Here is a 27,457-nt window from a genome sequence, read left to right on the forward strand (position 1 = left end):
AAAAGCCCCTAGTCGCCACATTCCGGCGCCTGTCCGGGGAGGCTGGTACGGGAATCGAACCGTGCTGCTGGCCTGCTTCGCCTGCTTTATAAGCCAGCGATTTAGCCTTGTGAGCTAAACCAGCCCCTTTATAACGTACTTTTGATGTAGAGGAATCTGGGTGTCCCCACGCACAAATCACAAGAGACTAGTATGTAGGCACAGAAAGTAATTCGGAAGGTTCATACAATGTTATTCTTTATTGCAAGGCAAATCGAATACGAAAGTAGAGAGGTTATGCTTCAGTTATACAGGATATTGGTGAGACCACATCTGCAGTACTGTGTACAGTATTGGTCTCCTTATCTAAGTAAAGATGTAAACGCATTGGAAGCAGTTCAGAGAAGGTATACTGGGCAGAGAAGGTATACTGGACAGAGGAAGTATACTGGACAGAGAAGGTATACTGGACAGAGGAGGTATACTGGACAGAGGAGGTATACTGGACAGAGGAGGTATACTGGACAGAGGAGGTATACTGGACAGAGGAGGTATACTGGACAGAGGAGGTATACTGGACAGAGAAGGTATACTGGACAGAGGAGGTATACTGGACAGAGGAGGTATACTGGACAGAGAAGGTATACTGGACAGAGGAGGTATACTGGGCAGAGGAGGTATACTGGACAGAGAAGGTATACTGGACAGAGAAGGTATACTGGTCAGAGAATATTTTTAAGGCAAAGGCAGTTAGATTTTCGGTAAGCAAGGGGGTGAAAAGTAATCGGAGGTAGGAACGAATGTTGAGCTGAGGTTACAATCAAACCAGCCATGATCTTACTGAATGACAGAACAGGCTCGAAGGGCCGAGTGGCCTACTCCTTCTCCTAGCTCGTATGTGTGCTCATATGACTGTCATGTTACAGTTGTATAGGACTTTGGTTAGGCCACATTTGGAATACTGCGTGCAGTTCTGGTCGCCACATTACCAGAAGGATGTGGATGCTTTGGAGAGGGTGCAGAGGAGGTTCACCAGGATGTTGCCTGGTATGGAGGGTGCTAGCTATGAAGAAAGGTTGAGTAGATTAGGATTGTTTTCGTTGGAAAGACGGAGGTTTAGGGGGTCCTGATTGAGGTCTACAAAATTATGAGAGGTATGGACAGGGTGGATAGCAACAAGCTTTTTCCAAGAGTGGGGGTGTCAGTTACAAGGGGTCACAATTTCAAGATGAGAGGGGGAAGGTTTAAGGGAGATGTGCGTGGAAAGTTTTTTACGCAGAGGGTGGTGGGTGCCTGGAACGCTTTACCAGCGGAGGTGGTAGAGGCGGGCATGATAGCATCATTTAAGAGGCATCTAGGCAGGTATATGAACGGGCGGGAACAGAGGGAAGTAGACCTTGGAAAATAGGAGACAGGTTTAGATAAAGGATCTGGATCGGCGCAGGCTGGGAGGGCTGAAGGGCCTGTTCCTGTACTGTAATGTTCTTTGTTCTTTGTTATGACTGAGCAGCCTTTCAACTCTGAAATTCTAATTTATCAATATCTGCATTTGTACACACTAGAAACTTACAGCAGATAAACTTTGTAAATGTTCACAATTATACTTTTCCCCACCTCAAAGCATGTTACTAATAAATAGTCGATTAGTAGCACAGAACTTGAGGATTGCTGAAAAAAAGAGACATGTTGAAGCTTTTCACCCTGGACACATCAGGACACTTCGCAAGAATACTCATGTAAGGGGAAAACAACAAGTTATACTGTATGAGAAGAGGATGCTTATTGGTTGGCAAGTGGACTCTGACAGTCACCAAGAACTGGTGCATTCTCAATGCTAAACCCTCTTCTAAAAGAATGCAATGTGTACCCGGTCAAAGGAATTTTTGTTTCATGTACAATATTAAACTTAAATATTTCAACCATAGAATTCCTTCAGTGCAGAAGGATGCCATTCGACCCATTGATTATGCACAGACCCGCTTAAAGAGCACCCTACCCAGGCCCATGCGACTCCATCCTAACCTACACATCTTTGGACACTCAGGGGCAATTTAGCATGGCCAATTCACCTAACCTGCACAGCTTTGGACTGTCGGGAGGAAACCCATGCAGACATGGGGGGAAAGTGCAAACTCCACACAATCAGTCATCCAAGGCCAGAATTGAACTTGGGTCCCTGGCATTGGGGGGCAGCAGTGCTAACCACTGTGCCACCGTGCCACCCTATATATATATACATATATATATATCAACAATATAGAAGAAAATGTGGAGGGGATGATGAGTAAGTTTGGCAGATGACAAGAAGATTAGGCAGGTGGTTGACAGTGAAGAAGAAGGTCTTAGGTTATAGGATGATATAAATGGGTTGGTCAGATGGGCAGACCAATGGTAGATGGAATTTAATCCTGAAAAGTGTGAGGTGATGCACTTTGGAAGGAGTAACATGACAAGGGAGTACTCAATGAATAGCAGGACACTCAGATGCTCAGAGGAACAGGGGGATCTTGTGATACTTGTCCACAGATTCCTGAAGATGGCAGGGCAAGTTAATAGTGTAGTTAAGAAAGCATATGGGACACCGTGCCTTTATCAACCATGATTTAGATCATAAGAGCAGGGAAGTTATGTTGGAGCTGTATAGGACTTTGGTTAGGTCACAGCTGGAGCACTGTGTTCAGTTCTGGTCACTGCACTATAAGAAGGATGTGATTGCACTAGAGAGGATGCAGAGGAGATTTACCAGCACATTGCCTAGGATGGAGCATTTTAGCTACGAAGAAAGGCTGGATAAGCTTGAATTGTTTCCTTTGGAGCACAGAAGACTGAGAGGGGATCTGATTGAGGTGTATAAGATTATGAGGGGAATGGACAGGGCGGATAACAAACGCCTGTTCCCTTAGTTGAAGGGTCAATAACAAGGGATTAAATTTAAAGTGAAAGGCAGGAGGTTTAGATGGAATTTGAGGAAATGTTCTTTCATTCAGAGGGTGATGGGAATCTGAAATGCACTGCCTGGGAAGGTAGTTGAGGCAGGAAACCTTACAATCCTTGAAAAATACTTGGATGAACACTTGAAATGTCAGAACATTCAAGGCTATGAGCCAAGTGCTGGGAAGGGGATTAGTATAGAGTAGATGGGCCAAAGGGCCTCTTCTGTACTGCATGATTACATGATCCTCCAGACCTCCCCAGGTATATCCAATTACAAAACCTGGAATTTCTAGCACCTCCCTGATACTTGGAAACTAACAGTCTATCCACCGTCAGCTCAGCCACTTGGGTCACTGTTTACAGGTATGAATATTTGCATCTCTTTGCATTAAACAACCTGGGTGCCCCTGTAACCTTTAACAATCAAGTCGCCCTAGCTTGCTGCAAGACAGAATCCAGAACAGATCTTGCATTATTCTATTTTAACCTAAATTTAAGGCACAGTCCCGAAACATAACGATCTAATAGTCCATCACATTTGTAATACAGCGTTTTGTTGCACAAAGCAAAGCCAGCCAATGTATTGATTTCTAAAATATATTTATATTTATTATGGAAACACACAGGAAACATGATTGATAAAGCTTCCCATTTTGATCAATTTCCTGGTAACATTTATTGGATTTCAAGAACAAATTATTTGGTAATACAGGATAGAAATTGTTCTTCATTATTTGGACAGCTGATGGCTTAGCTGTAAAGAGTAAACAATGATCTAGATGGACACCATGACATTATAAAGCTCTGTTAATTAACTGAAAATGTCATCTGCTTTTTCATTGCTCACAGATAAAATGTACCTCACCCTGACATTTATTTATATAAGTATGACAGGGATGTAAATTTTGATCTAAATTATTTCCATATCCAAATATTGCTTTTGTAATTGGCGGCATCCTTCCTTCCACAGAAGATGATAAAGTTAGCTCAGTTGGATGGTCAGCTGGTTCATGATGCAGAGCGAGGCCAACATTGCGGTTCAATTCCCGTATGTGATGAGGTTATTCATGAAGGCCCCGCCGTCTCAACCTTGCCCCTTGCCTGAGGTGTGGTGATCCTCAGGTTAAAGCACCACCAGTCATCCCTCCCCCTCAAAGGGGAAAGCAGCCTATGGTCATCTAGGACTATGGTGACTTTGATTTTACACAAGATGATGCACATGCAGCAAATGCTTTGCGGATTTGATCGTTTCATGTGGTGCACTTTCGCTGCTGGGTGAAAAGACCAATCCATGAGGTAAACATGTGGGTCATTGTGGGTTGCTGTTTTTGGTTGTCAAGTTGCTGCCCATTGATTATAATGGTGGCACACACTGGCCCACAGGTGACAACGTCATTTACCTCTCATAAACTAGTATCACCCAGGTGTGAGAATCAATCATAGAATTTACAATACAGAAGGAGTCCATTCGGCCCATTGAGTCTGCACCAGACCTTGGAAAGAGCACTTAAGCCCACACTTCCAGCTGATTCCCGTAACCCGACCTAACCTTTTGGACACTAAGCGGCAATTTAGCATGGCCAATCCACCTAATCTGCACATGTTTGGACTGTGGGAGGAAACCGGAGCACCCGGAGGAAACCCACACAGACACGGGGATAAAGTGCAAACTTCACACAGACAGTCACCTGAGGCCGGAATTGAACCCGGGTCCTGGAGCTGTGAGGTAGCTGTGTTAACCACTGTACCACCAGGCCGTCATGTCATGCTTGCAAGCATCCTTGAAGCAGAGCTTTGGGCATCCTCCTGATGTTCTAGCTCTGGCTACCTTACCAGAAAGAATAATCATGGGATTCCATCCATCTACCTTCTTGCAAAAGTGATCAAGCCAGCAAAGTCCTCTCTACTACTGACTGCTAGAAAGATATACATTTGAGAGGACGGTCGCATTTGTGATTTTGTCCTTCCATGAAAGGCTGCAAATGCGCCGCAGAAAACAAAGATACAAATTGTTGAACTTCGTTTCTTGATAGTTATAAGTCATCCATATTTCACAGGGTTTTAAAAAAAATTCCTTTGTGAGATGTCGGTGTCCCTGGCGAAGCCAGCATTTATTGCCCATCTCTTATTCCCCTAAGACGTTAGTGGTGAGTTGCCTTCTTGAACCGCTGCAGTCACTGTGCTGTTGGTAGATCCACAGTGCTGTTGAGGGGTAATTCCAGGATTTTGGCTCAGCAACAGTGAAGGAACAGTGATATATTTCCAAATCAGGATGGTGAGTGATTTGGAGGGGAACTTTCAGGTGGCGGGGTTCCCATGTGTCTGGCTGCCCTTGTCCTTCTAGATGGTAGTGATTGTGGATTTGGAAGGTGCTGCTTAAGGAGTTCTTGCAGTGCAAGATGGTACACACTGCATCTTGTAGATGGTACACACTGCTGCCATTGTGCATTGGTAGTGGAGAGAGTGAATGTTTGTGGAAGGGATTTTAATCAAGCGGGCTGCTATGTTGTGGATGGTTTTGAACTTCTCGAGTATTGTTGACATTGCACTAATCCAGGAAAGTGGAGAGTATTCCATCACTATCCTGACTTGTGTCCTGAAGACTGGGGACAGGCTTTGGAGATTTATGGGCCTGGATTCTCCCCTACCCGGCGGGGCAGGGGGTCGCGGCGTGTCGGAGTGGCGTGAACCACTCCGGCGTCGGGCCGCCCCAAAGGTGCGGAGAATCCGCACCTTTAAGGGCCAAACCCTCACTTGAGGGGCTAGGCCCGCGCTGGAGTGGTTCCCACTCCGCCGGCTGGCGTGAATGGCCTTTGGCGCCACGCCAGCCGGGGCCGAAACGAATTCGCTGGCCGGTGTAAGTCCGCGCATGCGCCGGAGCGTCAGCGGTAGCTGACGTCATACCAGCGCATGCGCAGGGGAGGGGGTCTCTTCCGCCTCCACCATGGTGAAGACCATGGCGAAAGCGGAAGAAAAATAGTGCCCCCACGGCACAGGCCCGCCCGCCGATTGGTGGGCCCCGATCACGGGCCAGGCCACCGTGGGGGCACCCCCTGGGGTCAGATCGCCCCGCGCCCCCCCCCCCCCAGGACCCCGGAGCTCACCCACGCTGCCAATCCCGCCGGTCAGGTAGGTAGTTTAATCTACGCTGGGGGGGAAGGCCTGCAAGCGGCAGGACTTCAGCCTATCGCAGGCTGGAGATTCGCCGCGGGGGGCCCGCCGACTGGCGCGGCACGATTCCTGCCCCCGCCGAATCTCGGGGGGCGGAGAATTCGGGACACGGCAGGGGCGGGATTGACGCCGGCCCCGGGCGATTCTCCGACCCCTCCAGCTCCTGAAGTGAGTTACTTGCCGCAGGATTTATATGGCTAGTCCAGTTCAGTTTCTGCCCAATGGTAACCCTCAGGGTTTTGATAGTGGGCATTCAGGAATGATAATGTCATTGAATGTTAAGGAATGATAGTTAGATTCTCTCTTGTTGGAGACAGTCATTGCCTGGCACTTGTGTAGCACAAATGTTACTTGTCACTTGCCAGTCCAAGCTTGGAAATCTTGCTGCATTTTGATGTGGACGGCTTCAGTATCTGAGGAGTCGCGAATGGTGCTGAACATTGTGCAGTCGTCAGCGAACATCCCCACATCTTCTAGCCTGAAGGAAGGGAGGTCATTGATGAAGCAGTTGAAGATGGTTGGACCGAGGACACTACCTTAAGGAAATCTTGCAGTGATATCTTGGAGCTGAGATGACTGACCTCCAACCACCACAACCATCTTCCTTTGTGTCAGGTGTAAGTCTAAGTTGTACAAGGTACTGAGGTACATGGCTCATAAGCCAGTGTTTTGGTCCTAAGAGTCAGGTTGATATTATTCCAAGCATGTTTTGTGAGTTAGTCAAATGAAGTAGCTGCTTTACCCATTTATGTATCAAGTTCCGCAGCAAGAGACATATTATCCAAGGTTGCAGAAGTTGCTAAACACTTCCAGTGGAGTGTTGTTTAGTGTAGTCAAGGACAAAGATGTGACACAATGTCCCACAACCACTGTTTAAGGCAGGGGTGGACAAACTACGGCCCGTGGGCCGCATGCGGCCCGCCAAAGGTCTTTATGCGGCCCACCAAGTCATTAAAAAAATTTTTTTTAATTTTTTAAAAATTAAAAAAAAAAAATTTTTTAAAAATTTTTTTTTAAGGTTAATGGGGGGGGGGGCTGTTGGGTTACTTACTGGTATAGGGTGGATACGTTGACTTGAGTAGGGTGATCATTGCTCGGCACAACATCGAGGGCCGAAGGGCCTGTTCTGTGCTGTACTGTTCTACGTTCTATATGAGGCGCCCAGAATCATAACCGGGTGAAGTAATTATTTGACTTAATATACTATGCGGCCCTTTAAAATTGTGAATTTCTGAATGTGGCCCTTGCACGGAAAAGTTTGCCCACCCCTGGTTTAAGGCATGGTAGAGAAATCTGTAAGTCTTTGCAGCTGAAGATCCATTTGTGCACCAGGTGCAGTATCATCATTATAGAGACCTCTGATAAAGAAGGGCTGTATTTTTGCCTTTGCTTCCAGTCAGTTTGATTCTCACCCATCCACCACCTTAAACATACCCTCCCACCACTACCAATCTACAGTGGCAGCAACTCATCAAGGCTCCTTCCACAGCACCTTCCATACCTATGACCTCTCCCACCCAGAAGGACAAGGACAGCAAATGAATGGGAACACGGAAAGTTCCCTTTAAAGCCACACACCATCCTGACTTGGAACTGCGTCGTCATTCCTTCACTGTTGATAGATTAAAATCAGAGTTGACCTTTCATGGCGTCGATAATGTCCACTGTGGATCTGCCGACCTGAAAACTGCATTGTGCTTCCAGATACACGTGATCTGCAAATTGCAGGGGATCTGTTCGGTGTGATCTTAGTGAAGGCTTTCGCAGTGACTGAGTAATGAGCTGCCCCTGTAGAAATCTCACCTTTGTTCTGATATAATATGAGGATTTTTGTATGTCCTGTGTAATGGGTCTTGCGCTTGACCAGAGCAGGAGGAAGTCTCCCGCAATTTTCTGACATAAGAACATAAGAACATAAGAACTAGGAGCAGGAGTAGGCCATCTGGCCCCTCGAGCCTGCTCCACCATTCAATGAGATCATGGCTGATCTTTTGTGGACTCAGCTCCACTTTCCGGCCCGAACACCAATAACCCTTAATCCCTTTATTCTTCAAAAAACTATCTAACTTTACCTTAATTTGGGGCCGTTGCTGTTTGTCATTTTTATAAATGACCTGGAGGAGGGCGTAGAAGGATGGGTGAGTAAATTTGCAGATGACACTAAAGTCGGTGGAGTTGTGGACAGTGCAGAAGGATGTTACAAGTTACAGAGGGACATAGATAAGCTGCAGAGCTGGGCTGACAGGTGGCAAATGGAGTTTAATGATTCATTTTGGAAGGAATAACAGGAAGGCAGAGTACTGGGCTAATGGTAAGATTCTTGGTAGTGTGGACGAGCAGAGAGATCTCGGTGTCCATGTCCATAGATCCCTGAAAGTTGCCACCCAGGTTGAGAGGGTTGTTAAGAAGGCGTACGGTGTGTTAGCTTTTATTGGTAGAGGAATTGAGTTTCGGAGACATGAGGTCATGTTGCAGTTGTACAAAACTCTGGTGCGGCCGCATTTGGAGTATTGTGTGCAGTTCTGGTCGCCACATTATAGGAAGGATGTGGAAGCTTTGGAAAGGGTACAGAGGAGATTTACAAGAATGTTGCCTGGTATGGAGGGAAGATCGGATGAGGAAAGGCTGAGGGACTTGAGGCTGTATTCGTTAGAGAGAAGAAGGTTAGGAGGGGACTTAATTGAGGCATACAAGATGATCAGAGGATTAGATAGGGTGGACATTGAAAGCCTTTTTCCTCGGATGGTGATGTCCAGCACGAGGGGACATAGCTTTAAACTGAGGGGAGATAGATATAGGACAGATGTCAGAGGTAGGCTCTTTACTCAGAGAGTAGTAAGGGCGTGGAATGCCCTGCCTGCAACAGTAGTGGACTCGCCAACACTAAATGCATTCAAATGGTCATTGGATAGGCATAGGGACGATAAGGTAATAGTGTAGAGGGACTTTAGAAGGGTTTCAGAGGACGGTGCAACATCGTGGGCCGAAGGGCCTGTACTGCGCTGTAATGTTCTATGTTCTATTAAAAACATTTAATGAAGGAGCCTCAACTGCTTCACTGGGCAATAAATTCCATAGATTCACAACCCTTTGGGTGAAGAAGTTCCTCTTAAACTCAGTCCTAAATCTACTTCCCCTTATTTTGAGGCTATGCCCCCTAGTTCTGCTTTCACGCGCCAGTGGAAACAACCTGCCCGCATCTATCTTATCTATTCCCTTCATAATTTTATATGTTTCTATAAGATCCCCCCTCATCCTTCTAAATTCCAACGAGTACAGTCCCAGTCTACTCAACCTCTCCTCGTAATCCAACCCCTTCAGCTCTGGGATTAACCTAGTGAATCTCCTCTGCACACCCTCCAGTGCCAGTATGTCCTTTCTCAAGTACGGAGACCAAAACTGAACACAATACTCCAGGTATGGCCTCACTAACACCTTATACAATGGCAGCATAACCTCCTTAGTCTTAAACTCCATCCCTGTAGCAATGAAGGACAAAACTCCATTTGCCTTTAAACCAACTTTTTGCGACTCATGCACTAGCACACCCAGGATCTCTCTGCACAGCAGCATGCTTTAATATTTTATCATTTAAATAATAATCCCGTTTGCTGTTATTCCTACCAAAATGGGTAACCTCACATTTGTCAACATTGTATTCCATCTGCCAGACCCTAGCCGATTCACTTAACCTACCCAAATCCCTCTGCAGATTTCCAGTATCCTCTGCACTTTTTGTTTTACCACTCATCTTAGTGTCATCTGCAAACTTGGACACATTGCCCTTGGTCCCCAACTCCAAATCATCTATGTAAATTGTGAACAATTGTGGGCCCAACACGGATCCCTGAGGGACACCACTAGCTACTGCTTGCCAACCAGAGAAACACCCATTAATCCCCACTCTTTGCTTTCTATTAATTAACCAATCCTCTATCCATGCTACTACTTTACCCTTAATGCCATGCATCTTTATCTTATGCAGCAACCTTTTGTGTGGCACCTTGTCAAAGGCTTTCTGGAAATCCAGATATACCACATTCATTGGCTCCCCGTTATCTACTGCACTGGTAATGTCCTCAAAAAATTCCACTAAATTAGTTAGGCACAACCTGCCCTTTATGAACCCATGCTGCGTCTGCCCAATGGGACAATTTCTATCCAAATGCCTCGCTATTTCTTCCTTGATGATAGATTCCAGCATCTTCCCTACTACCGAAGTTAAGCTCACTGGCCTATAATTTCCCGCTCTCTGCCTACCTCCTTTTTTAAACAGCGGTGTCACGTTTGCTAATTTCCAATCCACCGGGACCACCCCAGAGTCTAGTGAATTTTGGTAAATCATCACTAGTGCATCTGCAATTTGCTGAACACTGTGAAAAATCACTTGGAAGGTTCTCCACTGTTCCTCAACTGTTCCACCATAAAGCCTTTGCTCCCAGTCTACCTTAGCTAGTTCTTCTCTCATCCCATTGTAATCTCCTTTGTTTAAACACAAAACACTAGTATTTGATTTTACCTTCTCACCCTCCATCTGTATTTTAAATTCCACCATATTGTGATCGCTCCTTCCGAGAAGATCCCTAACTATGAGATCATGAATCAATCCTGTGTCATTACACAGGACAAGATCTAGGACCGCTTGTTCCTTTGTAGGTTCCATTACATACTGTTCTAGGAAACTATCGCGGATACATTCTCTAAACTCCTCCTCAAGGTTGCCTTGACCAACCTGGTTAAACCAATCGACATGTAGATTAAAATCCCCCATGATAACTGCTGTACCATTTCTACATGCATCAGTTATTTCTTTGTTTATTGCCTGCCCCACCATAACGTTACTGTTTGGTGGCCGATAGACTACTCCTATCAGTGACTTTTTCGCCTTACTATTCCTGATTTCCACCCAGATGGATTCAACCTTATCCTCCATAGCACCGATATTATCCCTTACTATTGCCCGGATGTCATCCTTAAATAACAGAGCTACACCACCTCCCTTACCATCCACTCTGTCCTTCCGAATAGTTTGATACCCTCGGATATTTAACTCCCAGTCATGACCATCCTTTAAGTATGTTTCAGTAATGGCCACTAAATCATAGTCATGCATGATGATTTACGCCATCAACTCATTTACTTTATTCCGAATACTACGAGCATTCAGGTAAAGTACACTTATGTTGGTTTTTTTACCTGTTTTGAATCTTAACATCTCCAGTTTTATTCCTTTTAGTATTACTGATCCAGCAGAGGGCAGCAGAGCGGAGCTACTGACTGGTTGTTCCGGGGAGATTTGCATACGTGCAGTGCGGTCAGCCTAATTTGAAGGCGGTTTGTGAAGGGGCTGTCCTACAATCAGAATTTAGGGAGTTAGGAGATAAGTTAAAAAGTAGGACCTCAAAGGAGTAATCTCAGGATTGCTACCAATGCCACGGGACAGTTAGAGTAGAAATTCAAGAATAGTCAGAATCAATACGTGGCTTGAGAGATGGTGCAGGAGGGAGGGGTTCAGATTTTTGGGACATTGGGACTGGTTCTGGGGGCGGTGGGACCATTACAAACCGGATGGTCTACACCTGGGCAGGACTGGAACCAATGTCCTCGGGGGTGCTTTTGCTAACACTGTTGGGGAGGTTTTAAACTAATGTGGCAGGGGGATGGGAACCAGATTAGGAAGTTAGAGGTCAGTAAAGAAGCAGCAACTAAAGCCAGTAAGGTACAAGACAATAAACTCAATGTGACTAAGGGGAAGAGTAGACAGGGAAGAGATGATGAACGCAAAGGTGGTCTGAGGTGCATTTGTTTTAATGCGAGAAGTGTAGCAGATGAACTTAGGGCTTGGATCAGTACCTGGGAATATGATGCTATTGGTATTACTGAGACTTGGTTGAGGGAAGGGCAGGACTGCCAACTGAATATCCCACGGTATAGATGCTTCAGGAGGGATAGAGAGGGAGGTAGAAGGGGTGGAGGAGTTGCATTACTCGTCAGAGATGATATCACAGCTGTGATTAAGGAGGGCATGATGGAGGATTCGAGCACTGAGGCAATATGGGTGGAGCTGAGAAATAGGAAGGGTGCAGTAACATTGTTGGGACTTTACTACAGGCCTCCCAAAAGCGAGCATGAAGTAGAGGTACAAATATGCAGACAGATTATAGAAAAATGTAGGAGCAATAGGGTGGTTGTGATGGGAGATTTTAACTTCCCCAACATTGAATGGGATTCGTGTAGTGTTGGAGGCGTAGATGGAACAGAGTTTGTAAGGAGCATCCAGGAGAGTTTTTTTAGAGCAGTATGTAAATAGTCCAACTCGGGAAGGGGCCATACTGGACCTGGTATTGGGGAATGATCCCGGCCAGGTGGTTGATGTTTCAGTCGGTGATTACTTTGGGAATAGCGATCACAATTCCGTAAGTTTTAGAATACTCATGGACAAGGACAAGAGGGGTCCGAAAGGAAGAGTACTAAATTGGGGAAAGGCAGAGTATAACAAAATTCGGCAGGAGCTAGGGAATGTGGATTGGGAGCAGCTGTTTAAGGGTAAATCCACATTTGAAATGTGGAAGTCTTTTAAGGAAAGGTTGATTAGAGTGCAGCACAGACAGGTTCCTGTGAAAATGAAAGATAGAAATGGCAAGATTAGGGAACCATGGATGACGGGTGAAATTGTGAGACTAGCTAAGATGAAAAAGGAAGCATACATAGGATCGAGGCAACTCAAAACTGATGAAGCTTTGGAGGAATATCGGGAAAGTAGGACGAATCTCAAACGTGCAATAAAGAGGGCTAAAAGGGGTCATGAAATATCTTTGGCTAACAGGGTTAAGGAAAATCCCAAAGCATTTTATTCGTATGTAAGGAGCAAGAGGGTAACTAGAGAAAGGATTGGCCCACTTAAAGACAAAAGAGGGAATTTATGCGTGGACTCAGAGGAAATGGGTGAGATTCTTAATGAGTACTTTGCATCGGTATTCACAAAGGAGAGGGACAAGACGGATGTTGAGGCTAGGGATGGATGTTTAAATACTCTCGGTCAAGTTGTCATACGGAAGGGGGAAGTTTTGGGTATTCTAAAAGACATTAAGGTGGACAAGTCCCCAGGACCAGATGGGATCTATCCCAGGTTACTGAGGGAAGCGAGGGTCGAAATAGCTGGGGCCTTAACAAATATCTTTGCAGCATCCTTGAGCACGGGTGAGGTCCCGGAGGACTGGAGAATTGCTAATGTTGTCCCTTTGTTTAAGAAGGGTAGCAGGGATAATCCAGGGAATTATAGACCTGTGAGCTTGACGTCAGTGGTAGGCAAACTGTTGGAGAAGATACTGAGGGATAGGATCTATTCACATCTGGAAGAAAATAGACTTATCAGTGATAGGCAGCATGGTTTTGTGCAGGGAAGGTCATGTCTTCCAAACCTAATAGAATTCTTTGAGGAAGTGACAAAGTTAATTGATGAGGGAAGGGCTGGAGATGTCGTCTACATGGACTTTAGTAAGGCGTTTGATAAGGTTTCCCATGGCAGGTTGATGGGAAAAGTGAAGTCGTATGGGGTTCAGGGTGTACTAGCTAGATGGATAAAGAACTGGCTGGGCAACAGGAGACAGAGAGTAGTGGTGGAAGGGAGTGTCTCAAAATGGAGAAGGGTGACTAGTGGTGTTCCACAGGGATCCGTGCTCGCACCACTGTTGTTTGTGATCTACATAAATGACCTGGAGGAAGGTATAGGTGGTCTGATTAGCAACTTTGCAGATGATACTAAGATTGGTGGAGTTGCAGATAGCGAGGAGGACTGTCAGAGAATACAACAAAATATAGATAGATTGGAAAGTTGGGCAGAGAAATGGCAGATAGAGTTCAATCCAGGCAAATGCGAGGTGATGCATTTTGGAAGATCAAATTCAAGAGCGGACTATATGGTCAATGGAAGGGTCTTGGGGAAAATTGATGTGCAGAGAGATCTGGGAGTTCAGGTCCATTGTATCCTGAAGGTGGCAACGCAGGTTGATAGAGTGGTCAAGAAGGCATACAGCATGCTTGCCTTCATCAGACGGGGTATTGAGTAAAAGAGTTGGCAGGTCATGTTACAGTTGTATAGGACTTTGGTTCGGCCACATTTGGAATGCTGCGTGCAGTTCTGGTCGCCACATTGCCAGAAAGATGTGGATGCCTTGGAGAGGGTGCAAAGGAGGTTCACCAGGATGTTGCCTGGTATGGAGGGTGCTAGCTATGAAGAAAGGTTGAGTAGATTAGGATTGTTTTCGTTGGAAAGACGGAGGTTGAGAGGGGACCTGATTGAGGTCTACAAAATTATGAGAGGTATGGACAGGGTGGACAGCAACAAGCTTTCCCAAGAGTGGGGGTGTCAGTTACAAGGGGTCACGATTTCAAGGTGAGAGGGGGAAAGTTTAAGGGAGATGTGCGTGGAAAGTTTTTTACGCAGAGGGTGGTGGGTGCCTGGAACGCTTTACCAGCGGAGGTGGTAGAGGCGGGCACGATAGCATCATATGAGAAGCATCTAGACAGGTATATGAATGGGCGGGAACAGAGGGAAGCAGACCTTGGAAAATAGGAGACAGGTTTTTAGATAAAGGATCTGGGTCAGTGCAGGCTGGGAGGGCCAAAGTGCCTGTTCCTGTGCTGTAATTTTCTTTGTTCTATACACTGAGCTCCCCTCAGTCACTGTACCTTGTACTGTCGCCCTTTTTGATTATTGACTTTGTCTTCTCTACCTTGCACTTTCCCCCTTACTTCCTTTTGCTTCTGTCCCTGTTTTACTACCTTCCAACTTCCTGCATCAGTTCCCATCCCCCTGCCACATTAGTTTAAACCCTTCCCAACAGCTCTAGCAAACACCCCCCCAGGACATCGGTTCCAGTTCTGCCCAGGTGCAGACCATCCGGTTTGTACTGGTCCCACCTCCCCAGAACCGGTTCCAATGCCCCAGGGATTTGAATCCCTCCCTCTTGCACCATCTCTCGAGCCACGCATTCATCCTATCTATCCTGACATTCCTACTCTGACTAGCCCGTGGCACTGGTAGCAATCCTGAGATTACTACCTTTGAGGTCCTACTTTTTAGTTTAACTCCTAACTCCCTGAATTCATCTTGTAGGACCTTATCCTGTTTTTTACCTATATCGTTGGTGCCTATGTGCACCACGACAGCTGGCTGTTCACCCTCCCCCCCCCCCCCCCAAAATGTCCTGCAGCCGCTCCAAGACATCCTTGACCCTTGCACCAGGGAGGCAACATACCATCCTGGAGTCTCAATTGCGTCCAGAGAACCGCCTGTCTATTCCCCTTACGATCGAGTCCCCTATCACTATAGCCCTGCCATTTTTCTTCCTGCCCTGATGCGCAGCAGAGCCAGCCACGGTGCCATGAACCTGGCTGCTGCTGCCTTCCCCTGGTGAGCCATCACCCTCAACAGTATCCAAAGAGGTATATCTGTTTTTCAGGGAGATGACCGCAGGGGACACCTGCACTGCCTTCCTTCTCTTGCTCTGTCTTTTGGTCACCCATTTTCTATCTCCCTCAGTAACTTTCACCTGCAGTGTGACCAACTCGCTAAACATGCTATCCACAACCTCCTCAGCATCGCGGATGCTCCAAAGTGAGTCCATCCGCAGCTCCAGAGCCGTCAGGTGATCTAACAGGAGCTGCAACTGAACACACTTCTTGCACGTGAAAAAGCCAGGGACAGTGAACGTGTCTCTGAGCTCCCACATCGCACACGAGGAGAATGACACGGGTCTCCTGCCATGTCTTAAACCTTAGGTAAACTTATACAACAACAATTTCAAAAAACGAAAGAAAAATAAATAAATTAGACAATTAAAAGAAAAAAAAAAGAAAAAAAAAGAAAAACTACTTACCAGTCACTTACCAGGGTTAAAAAGCACCTCCTCCCCACCCAGCTTCGAATTCCCAAACTCACTCTTGGTTGTGCCTCACTCTCGCTGTGTGTTCTCTAGCTCAATGGGAGAACTCATCCAGGGTCTCAGATGCTCCCTGGTTCTCTCCCTACAGATTAAAAGTTACAGGCCAGAAGAAAGAGAGAGAATAAAACAGTAGAGAAAAGCACCTTCTCCCACTCTGCACCGAATTACCTCACTGCACCAAATTACCAAGTTGCAATTGCCACTCTGGATGTGCCTCACTCCGGCTATGTCTTCTCAACTTGCACAAGTTGTGATAGATGTAGAATTCTCATCACGTGAGCTTGAAGAGGCCATTGATTCCTTAGCAAGCAAAAATACACGAGGCAAGGTGAAATTCCAGCCAACCTGCTCAAACATGGAAACTCCCATCGATTGCCACACCTTCATTGCCTCTGAATATGGGCAAATATTTGCTAACTACAACTAAACACTAGAAATCTAATTTTTAACATTTTCATCCACACTATGACTAGAATAAGAACTAAAATATTGGATAACATTCTATTATCTGTTAAATCTGGATACAGTACCCGATCACATGTTACTTTCAGGATTTTTTTTTAAGCGTGTGCTCTAATCGCCAAACCAGGCAATAGCTTCCGCAATGGCTAAATGGAGCTCTCTGAGCTCTCCGCTGAAGTTTGACAGGGGGCAATTTTCAGTGATGTAAGTCACTGACTGGGGATGTACCACAGCTGCAGTCCGGGTTTCCTGCAAGGCCCAACTTGTCCCATTTCCTTTGGCCAGTGCAGAAATAGTTGAAGAGTGCCAAATGTTGGCGTGGCAGGTTAAAGCTGTGTGGGCGGCTGTGGGATGAGGAAGCGGTTTTTAATGATAGTGTGTTGGTTCCATTCTTGCTACCCTAGGCCCTCTTGTGTTATTCATTGGCGTAGTAGTCTTAGTCCTACAGGCTGCTGTGATGGGAGGTGAGCAGCTGGTGGATTGGTAAGGTCCTTGTATAGCGGCAGGCTTGGGTTGATGTGAACCTTCTCCAGGAGCTTTCTTGTTGCAAACTCCCTTCTCATGTGAGGGGACGGGATGTTACTTAGGACTTGGAGCCAGGAGCGTTGAGTTGATCAGAGGGTACATGATATGATACACATTGTTGTGTTGAGCTGGGTATCTACATGACTGTAGTAAATAAAGTTAAGACATTTTTTGATCATATTTTCCATACCCATAATGCCCCTGAGAGTATTTTAGGTGGGACTATTTTGATAAATTAATGAGCTAAGTATTAAAGATGTCATCTCCTCATTATTGCCACTCTACAAATCCCAGTGATTTAAAAGAGTAACGATTAACATAAACTGAACTTAATCTTTATATATTTTTAATCAGTGAATCACATCACTGATCTGGCAGAGTCAACATCCCTGTCTGAAAAATAGATTTATATTAATACTAATTTTAATGTCTATGACAGGAATACGAGCAGCTCTAGCTGCACCTCAACTCTTCATCAATTCAATGTTTTCAGCCGTTCACAACTTTAAAGTGATTTGCAAAATAAGCAAATGTGATGTGAGAAAAACTTTCTCACACAATGGGTTTGGGTCTGGAATGCACTGCCTGGAAGTGTGGTGGAGGTTCATTCGAGGCATTCAAGAGGCCATTAGATGATTATTTGAATAGAAGTCATGATTCTCGTATGAAGAGCTGGTGCAGACACGATGGGCCAAATGGCCTCCTTCTGCACCGTTACAATTCAGTGATGCTGTGATCACTGTGGAACTCAATCCCAAGTTATCTGCCTTCTCTGGAAAAATTACAATTGTGCGGGGAAGTTCAAAAACAGAATTAGTTAAGATTTTCTGGAGCATGTTTATCAGAAAGGCAAAAACATACCAACACACTTTCTTTAGATCTTTCTGTGTTTTCTGGAGTCATCTGGTTCCAGTTCACCATATCGGACCATCTGTTGCAGAGGTATTTCTCCAACTGACAACTGTTTGAGAGCAAAATCCAGGCTGCTGCTTCCAGCATCATCATTAACAGAACTGATCCCCTTAACATGAGAAACGTACGCCCACAAGAGATCTTTCACAGATCTTCCACAATCCACTAAATATAAAAGTGTCCAATCAATTCAAGAATTCTGGCACCCATTGGCAGCAGAGCTTATCTGAAACTCTGAGAGCAACTTTGCAGTGCACTATGGATACGATTTCCTCATCTGGGGCGCAATTCTCCCCTATCCAGCGGGGCAGGGGGTCCTGGCGTGCTAATTCTCCGCACCTTTAGGGGCTAGGCCCGTGCCGGAGTGGCTCCCGCTCTGCCGACTGGCGCCAACGGCCTTTGGCGCCCTGCAAGCCGGCGTCGGGGCTGGCTGAAAGGCCTTCGCGTGAGACCACGCATGCGCCGGAGCGTCAGCAGCCGCTGACGTCACCACCGGCGCATGCGAGGTAGCGGGGTCTCTTCTCCCTCTGCCATGGTGGAGGCCATGGCGGCAGCGGAAGAAAATGAGTGCCCCCCCGCCCGCTGATTGGTGGGCCAGGCCACCGTGGGGGCACCCCCCGGGGTCCAATCGCCCCGCGCCCCCCACCCCCAGGACCCCGGGGGCCCTCTCGCGCCGCCAATCCCGCCGGCACAGAGGTGGTTTAAACCACGTCGGCGGGATTGGCCTGTCAGCGGCGGGACTTCAGCCTATCGCGGGCCGGAGAATCGCCGCGGGGGTCCCGCCGATCGGTGCAGGGGACCCGCCAACCGGCGGGGCGTGATTCCCGCTCCTGCCGATTCCTGGGTGGCGGAGTATTACGGCCACGGCAGGGGCGGGATTTACGCCGGCCCCGGGCGATTCCCCGACTCTGCGGGGGTCGGAGAATTCCGCCCCTGGTTGCAGGAACTGCGAAGAGCTAATTGACTGAGATGCTCACGAGGAAGCTTTTGCTCGGAGAAGACAGGGAATGGGATTGATCTCGACAGGAATTAGGTGCTGATGCAGTGTGGTTCTGAATCTGCAAGGTCAGGCTTGCTTTAATTAATTAAGTCTTGAGTAGTGCAGGAGTTAGGAGGGTAACAGAGATAGGACCAGATGCTGTAAATGTGTAACATGTTAATGTGGAATTTCCTGGATCTGCTGTACATTTCGTAACGTCTATGTGGATGGAGATCCAGGAGAGTTTAACCACGAGCATCTCCACAGCAGAATGGAGCAGGATGTTGCCATGAGAGAAGTGAGAAATATTAGCCAAGAGAAGAAGAGTAGAGTCAGTTGAGAGGATTCTGTAAGCAGGAAGATAAGCAGCTTATTTTTCTCCGGCTGCGGCTGGAAATCCTCACTGGTAGGTTGCCAGGGCAAGGGACAAAGTGGGATGATTGGAAAAGCTTCTCTGAAGGGAAGGAATCCAGCCGCAAGTCACATTTCATGTTGAAAATATTGGAATGGATATCTTGTAGAGAGTGTTTGAGGATTGAAATACCAGACCTCAATGATACTAATCTCAAGAGGAAGGTTGATGCCACATACTTGCCAGGTTAAGGAGAAGCGACTGGGACAGGCTTAAGTTGTATTTAAAAAAACAACGATGTTGAAGTGAGGGTTTCAGATTCAGATTCCGAGAGCATTGGACAATTCTAAGACAGGTGGTGGGGATTAGGGTAGGGTAAGGGGAGGCTTTACATATGGGACAAGCCTCACCTGAATCAGAACAATACCAGATAGTAACCTGCTGCATAAAGAGAATTTACTTATAATGTGGGTGGACTATCTCGTCTCGGAAATCCTATGGTCAGGGACAAGTGATCTGAGAAAAATATAGGCATCTTTTATTTGGATTTCCAAAATACTTGTCCATTTTCTACCGAAATTATTTGGAAATAATTTGCATTTAAGTGGTGTGATTTACATTAGCGCCAATTTTCCACTAGTTTCAAATTATTTCTGGATCCATATGTAGTAACTGCTGATTGTTCCAGCATTTTCTCATTTTAGAACAAACAGGGGCTGGTTTAGCTCACTGGGCTAAATCGCTGGCTTTTAAAGCAGACCAAGCAGGCCAGCAGCACAGTTCGATTCCCGTACCAGCCTCCCCGGACAGGCGCCGGAATGTGGCGACTAGGGGCTTTTCACAGTAACTTCATTGAAGCCTACTCGTGACAATAAGCGATTTTCATTTCATTTCATTTCATTTACTGTCCCAGGTCATTTTGGGTAGCCGTGTCTTAGGCTGGCTCATTCGCTTTTAGATTAACTAATTAGCACAGTGCCTTCGCCTCTAATGAGCTAATAAGAAGGACACAGAACCTTTGGAGATTGAGCTTTAAAACCTTAGGAACTCAGTTCGTACCAAAAGGCCCCAGCCGGCCAAATAGCCAATAATGTCAATGACTCTAACCTGCTCTCTAAAATGGCCCAGAAGTTGCACATTGCTGAAAAAAGAGACATGGGCCGGATTTCTCCAGCCGTTCTCTGGCGACAGGATTCTCTGGCCCCACCTGCAGTGCACCCCGACCCATGGGTTTCCCGGCGGCATTGGGAGGGGGAGGGGGGAAGGCTTCAATAGGAAATCCCATTGACAAGCAGAGAGGGTAGAGAATCCTGCGAATGGCACGCTGAATTCTCCGTCCTTATTAGCAATGGTGGCAGGGTGGACCCGCAATGGAGAATCCCACCCTGCTCTCAAAGCCTTTTGTCTTGTACCCATCAGGAAAGATGCAAGAATGGCAATTTTCAAAAGGCTGAACAATTTATACTGCACCAGGAAAGGGTGATGATAGGTTGACAAGTTGATTCTAATTGTTGCAATTTTACCATGACAAATGCACCAGGGAACTATTGTTCCCATGCATTTGTTTCATTGAAGAAAGGGCATAATATCCAGAAATGTTCCCTTTGCCTGCAGAGGACGGGTCCCTTTATATGAATATATGCACAATAGTATCCTGGTGCATTCTCTATGATAGCGGCTCAAACAATTAGAGCTGACTTGCCAACTTACTCATGCAGTATAAACTGGTGTTCCCTTTGAAGGTTGGCATTTTTGTGTTTGCCCTGATGCGTGCAAAACAAAAAACTTTGACAGTATGTCCTCTTTTTTCAACAATATTCAAGTTCAGTGCAATCAGTTGTTTCAAACTGCTCTGATAAAGTCTAATAAGAATAAAATTGGATGGAGTTCTTGCCATCAATCCAGGCATCAAGCATGATAAAGGCAAATACCTCTGCAATGAATCAGTACTCCTCCATCTTGACACCATCTAAAAAAACACTGATGGAACTGCATGGCCGGGGGGATGAAAACATCCACCACCAAGAATGGGTCACCTCTGACTCAGGTGATCAGATCCTATAGTGCATAACTGCCAGACTATGGCTGGGTCAGATGGGGATGCAATAGAAGAGGGTGAAACCAATTTGACCTCACACTCACTGACCTACCTGTTTAAGTCCGTAACAATATTTGTAGGAGTAACCATCATACAATCCAAGTGGAGATGAAGGCTCAACTTCACACTGAGGATACCATTCATCGTGTTGTGTGATTCTACTGCTATGCTAAATGGGGCTGGGGCAGAGCAGCTAGCTCAAAACATGGCATCCATGAGGCAATGTGGGTCATCAACAACTGCAGAATTGAATTCTTCGGCAATCTATTATCTCATGGTCCAGCTTATCTCTCTATCATTACCATCAAGCCAGGCAATTATCATTGGTTCAATGAGGAAACTAGAAGAGCATGTGAGAAGCGGTATCAGGCTAAAATGAGCTGCCAAGCTGGTGAAGCTCTAACACAGAACCACTTGCATGTTAAACAGTGGAAGCAGAATGCTATTGCCAGGCCTATGTGAGCCCACAACCAAGAAACCAACTCAAGACTCTGCAGTCCTGCTATGTCCAGTCATGAATCATAGTAGACAATTAAGTAACTTGTGGGAACTGGAAGAAGCTCCATGAATACCCCTTTTAATCTTCCTTTGTGCCAGGTATGAAGCCAACCAATGGAGAGTTTTTCCCCTGATTCCCATTGAGTCCCATTTTTCTAGGGCTCCTTGATTACATACTCGGTCAAATGTTGCCTTGATGTCAAAGGCAGTCACCTCTGGCATTCGCTCTTTTGTCCATGTTTGAACCAAAGCTGTAATGAGGCCAGAAGCTGAGTGACCCTGGCGGAATCCAAACTGAGCATCCGTGAGCAGATTATTGAGCAGCGTCCGTGAGTAGTATGTGGGAGACCAGGCTCATGTGAATAGACAAGTCTAGAGATAAAACACGGCTGAATGAGGGTTTCAGCAGGAGATACGCAGAACCTGTACAGTGCAGAAGGAGGCCCATCGAGTCTTCCCTGACCCTCCGAAAGAGCACTCTACCTTAGCCCTCTTCCCTACCCTATCCCCCGACATCAATCATGGCCAATCCACCTGTACATCTTTGGACACTAAGGGGCAAGTTAGCATGGTTAATCCACCTAACCTGCACAGCTATGGTCTGTTGGAGGAAACCGAAGCACCCAGAGAAAACCCATGCAGACACGGGGAGAACATGTGAATTCCACACAGTCACCCAAGGCTGGAATCAAAGCTGGTTCGCTGGTGCTGTGAGGCAGAAATGCCAACCACTGTGCCACCATGCCACCCTAGATGAGCCGAGACAGGGGCAAAGTCGGTCAATGCTACAAAAGTAGAAATAGTCGGTCTTAATGATATGGAGTTTATAACTCATCTTTGGGTCAAACATGACATCGCAGTTGCAAACAGTCCTGTTTCGCCTTACACAGTTGCCTGGGAAAGGGCAGGAAATACGCAGTGTGGAGTTCATAGCTCGAGAATGGAGCTGTACAAAACAATGGCTTCAGTCTTTCCAGTATTGAATTACTTACCAATAACCTGTTCTCTGATGCAGAGTTTGGGTTCTGACTGGGCCATTTGGCTCTACAGCTCAGCCTTACTCCAAACAAGGACAAAAGAGCTGAGCTCAAGAGGTGAGGTGAGAGGAAGTGCCCTTGACATCAAGGCAGCATTTAACTAAGTGTGGCATTCAGGAGCACTAGAAAATAGAATCCAATGTGAATTGGGGAACAACTCTCCACTAGTTAAAGTACTAACAGCACAAAGGTTGTGACTGGCCAACCATCTCAAGCGCAGGGCATCACTTCAGGAGTTCGTCAGGTTCGTATCCCAGGCCCAACCATCTTCAGCTGCATTCAGACTTGGGCTGATAAGTGGCAAGTAAGATGCATGCCACAAAGGTACCAGCCAACAACCCTCTCCAATAAGAGCGAGGCTAACAAAGAACAAAGAAAAGTATGGCACAGGAACAGGCCCATCAGCTCTCCAAGCTGGTGGACTCCTGGGTCTTCCTACATCCCAAACATCGCCACCTTGGGAACAGCTCCACACCCAGCACTTCGGACAACATGTCCAAGAACCCCTGCCTCCTTCCCTTGATTTTCAAAGGCATTACCATTATTGAATCTTCCACCATCAACACCTTGTGGGGTCGCCATTAGCCATAAAATGAACCAGAACAGCCACATAAATACTGTGTCGATAAGAGAAGGTCAGAAGATTGGTATTCTGTAGTGAGTAACTCCCTTCCTGACTGGTAGCACAGTGGTTAACTCTGTGCTTCGCAACTCCAGGGTCCCAGGTTCGATTCCCAGCTTGGGTCACTGTGCGGAGTCTGCACGTTCTCCTCGTGTCTGCGTGGGTTTCCTCCGGGTGCTCCGTTTCCTCCCACAGTCCAAAGATGTGCAGCTTAGGTGAATGGCCATGCTAAATTGCCCTTAGTGTACAAACAAGGTTCGGTTGGGTTACGGGGATAGGGTGGAAGTGTGGGCTTAAGTAGGGTGCTCTTTCCAAGGGCCGGTGCAGACTCGATGGGCCAAATGAATGGTCTCCTTCTGCCTTCATTGTAAATTCTATGATACTATGTCCTCCACCTACGAGTTACAAGTCAGATGAGTGATGGAATAATGTCCACTTGCCTGGATGAGTACAGCTCCAACAACACTCAAGACGTTTCACACCATTCAGGACAAAACAGCCTGCTTGATTTGCATCTCATTCTCTATGGTAAACAATTAGTCCCTCCAACACCAATGCATCATGGCAGCAGTGTGTACTATCAACAAGATGTGCAGCAACTCACCAAGGCTTCTTCAACAACACCTTCCAAACTTGCAGTCTCACCCACCTAGGACAAAAGCAGCAGGAGCATGGGAACCACCTTCAAGTTATCCTCCAAATCACACACTGTACTGACTGGGAAATATCCAGCCATTCCTGCTGGGTTAATGCCCCCAGGAAAACCCTGCATGGTGGGAGCATCTACACCAAACGGACTGTTGTTGTTTAAGTAGATTGCTCACCACCATCTTCCCAAGGGCTATTAGGGATGGACAATAAACTCTGGCCTTGCCAGGAATAGCCACGTCCATAAATCTTCACTCACAGAAGGTTCTTTCACACAGTGTAATTGAGGTCAGCAATTGATAATGACTAACTCTCCCCATCTGTTACGTTGGATTGTTTTAATCAATTCCTTCAAAGTGTTCTCTAAGGGCAAGTGTTTGGCAATAAATTCATACAATCTGGCTAACTTAAATCAATCAGAACATAGCATAATGTTGAAGGAAGATACTGATGATAAGTAAAGGTTATATAAAGCAAGAATGAAGAAATAGATTTAAGACATGGAAGCAAAGATAAGTAAATGAGAACATTCATTTGGACAATCACAGCAGTAACACTTCAAATGGGTGAAACAACAGTAACATTAACATCAATTGTAGGATAATTCTTGGAAACAATATCAAAGGATCCAGTTGGAAAATTATTATTTGTTGAATTGCCATCAGCATGTATTCATGAAAACTAAATGGTTGGGATTAAAGTACCAAAAGTAGGAGTGGAGATTAAAGGAAAATTGATCACGTGGAGAGTGAACTATCTCCTACAATATTCATTTATCTCCGTCTCACAACCCAATTCACTGAAAGTATAGTCCTTGTTACCTCCTCAAAGAACTCTCACAGATTTGTCAGACATGACCTCCCTTTGACAAAGCCGTGCTGACTCAGTCCGATTTTACCATGCACTTCCAAGTACTCTGCAATCTCATCTTTAATAATGGACTCTAAAATCTTACCAATGACCAAAGTCAGGCTAATCCGGTCTATAATTTCCTTTTACTGCCTGCTTCCCTTCTTAACCAGTGGTGTTACATTAGCCACTTTCCAGTCCTTTGGGACCCATCCTGCCTTCAGTGATTCCTGAAAGATCACCACCAATGCCCCCACAATTTCCTCAGCTATCTCTTTTAGAACCCTGGGGTGTAGTCCATCCATTCCAGCTGATTTAGCCACCTTCAGACCTTTCGGTTTCCCCAGAACCTTCTCCTTAGTGATGGCCTCTGTACTCACCTCTGCCCCCTGATTCTCCTGGAGCTCTGGCATCCCACTGGTGTCTTCCACCACGAAGACTGATGCAAAGTAACTATTCAGTTCCTCTGTCATTTCTTTGTCTCCTAGTATTACTTCACCAACCACATTTTCCAGTGGTCCAATGTCTATTTTTGCCTCTCTCTTACTTTTTATATATTGAAAAAAAACTCTTATCTTCTTTTATATTACTAGCTAGCTTGCATTCATCATCTCCACCGTATTGCTTTTTTAGTTGTCTTCTGCTCTCTTTTAAAAGCTTCCCAATCCTCTGGCTTCCCACTAATCCTCGCCACTTTGTATACTTTGCTTTTTGCTTTTACGCTGTCCTTGACTTCCCTCATCAGCCATGGATGCCTTGTCCTCCCCTTAGCATGTTCACCATGTCCATGTCCACCAAACCATGTCCACATGTTCTGGGCATGCCCAGCACTGGGGAAATTTTGGAAGGGTGTAGCAAGGACGGTGTCGAGGGTGGAAGGATCCAGGGTCAATCCAGGCTGGGGACTCGCAATATTTGGGGTTGCAGTGGAGCCGGGAGTGCAGGAGGCGAAAGAGGCCGGTGTTCTGGCCTTTGCGAGGCCCCAAGCGTGGCGGCCTGGGTCAACAATATGGCGAGGTTTATTAAATTGGAGAGGGTGAAATTTGCCCTAAGGGGGTCAGTGCAGGGGTTTTTCAGGAGATGACAACCATTCCTAGATCTCCTGGCAGGACGGTAAAATCAATAGGTCAGCAGCAGCAGCAACCCGGGGGGGGGGGGGGGGGGGGGGGGGGGGTTGTCTCTTTGTTTTTGTTTTGAGTTGAATCTTTGCCAACGACGGGCGTTTATTTATTTTTTATCTTTTCTATACGGGGGGGAGGGGGGGCTGTTATTTTTGCTCTTAAAATTTTCTGTTACTGTTTTCTTTTTTGTGAAAATGTGAAAATTTGAATTAAAATTTTTTTTTTTAAAAGCCATTAAGGTGGGCAAGTCCCCAGGACCGGATGGGATCTATCCCAGGTTACTGAGGGAAGCGAGGGACGAAATAGCTGGGGCCTTAACAGATATCTTTGCAGCATCCTTGAGCATGGGTGAGGTCCTAGAAGACTGGAGAATTGCTAATGTTGTCCCTTTGTTTAAGAAGAGTAGCAGGGATAATCCAGGGAATTATAGACCTGTGAGCTTGACGTCAGTGGTAGGCAAACTGTTGGAGAAGATACTGAGGGATAGGATCTATTCACATTTGGAAGAAAATAGACTTATCAGTGATAGGCAGCATGGTTTTGTGCAGAGAAGGTCATGTCTTACAAACCTAATAGAATTCTTTGAGGAAGTGACAAAGTTAATTGATGAGGGCAGGGCTGTAGATGTCATATACATGGACTTCAGTAAAGCATTTGATAAAGTTTCCCATGGCAGGTTGATGGAAAAAGTGAAGTTGTATGGGGTTCAGGGTGTACTAGCTAGATGGGTAAAGAACTGGCTGGGCAATAGGAGACAGAGAGTAGTGGTGGAAGGGAGTGTCTCAAACTGGAGAAAGGTGACTAGTGGTGTTCCACAGGGATCCGTGCTCGGACCACTGTTGTTTGTGATATACATAAATGATCTGGACGAAGGTATAAGTGATCTGATGAGCAAGTTTGCAGATGATACTACGATTGGTGGAGTTGCAGATAGCGAGGCGGACTGTCAGAGAATACAGCAAAATATGGATAGATTGGAGAGTTGGGCAGAGAAATGGCAGATGGAGTTCAATCCAGGCAAATGCGAGGTGATGCATTTTGGAAGATCTAACTCAAGAGCAGACTATATGGTCAATGGAAGAGTCCTGGGGAAAATTGATGTACAGAGAGATCTGGGAGTTCAGGTCCATTGTACCCTGAAGGTGGCAATGCAGGTCGATAGAGTGGTCAAGAAGGCATACAGCATGCTTGCCTTCATCGGGCGGGGTATTGAGTACAAGAGTCGGCAGGTCATGTTACAGTTGTATCGGACTTTGGTTAGGCCACATTTGGAATACTGCGTGTAGTTCTGGTCGCCACATTACCAGAAGGATGTGGATGCTT

This window comes from Scyliorhinus canicula, chromosome 5, assembly GCF_902713615.1.
Source record: "Scyliorhinus canicula chromosome 5, sScyCan1.1, whole genome shotgun sequence".
In the NCBI taxonomy this organism is placed as follows: domain Eukaryota; kingdom Metazoa; phylum Chordata; class Chondrichthyes; order Carcharhiniformes; family Scyliorhinidae; genus Scyliorhinus; species Scyliorhinus canicula.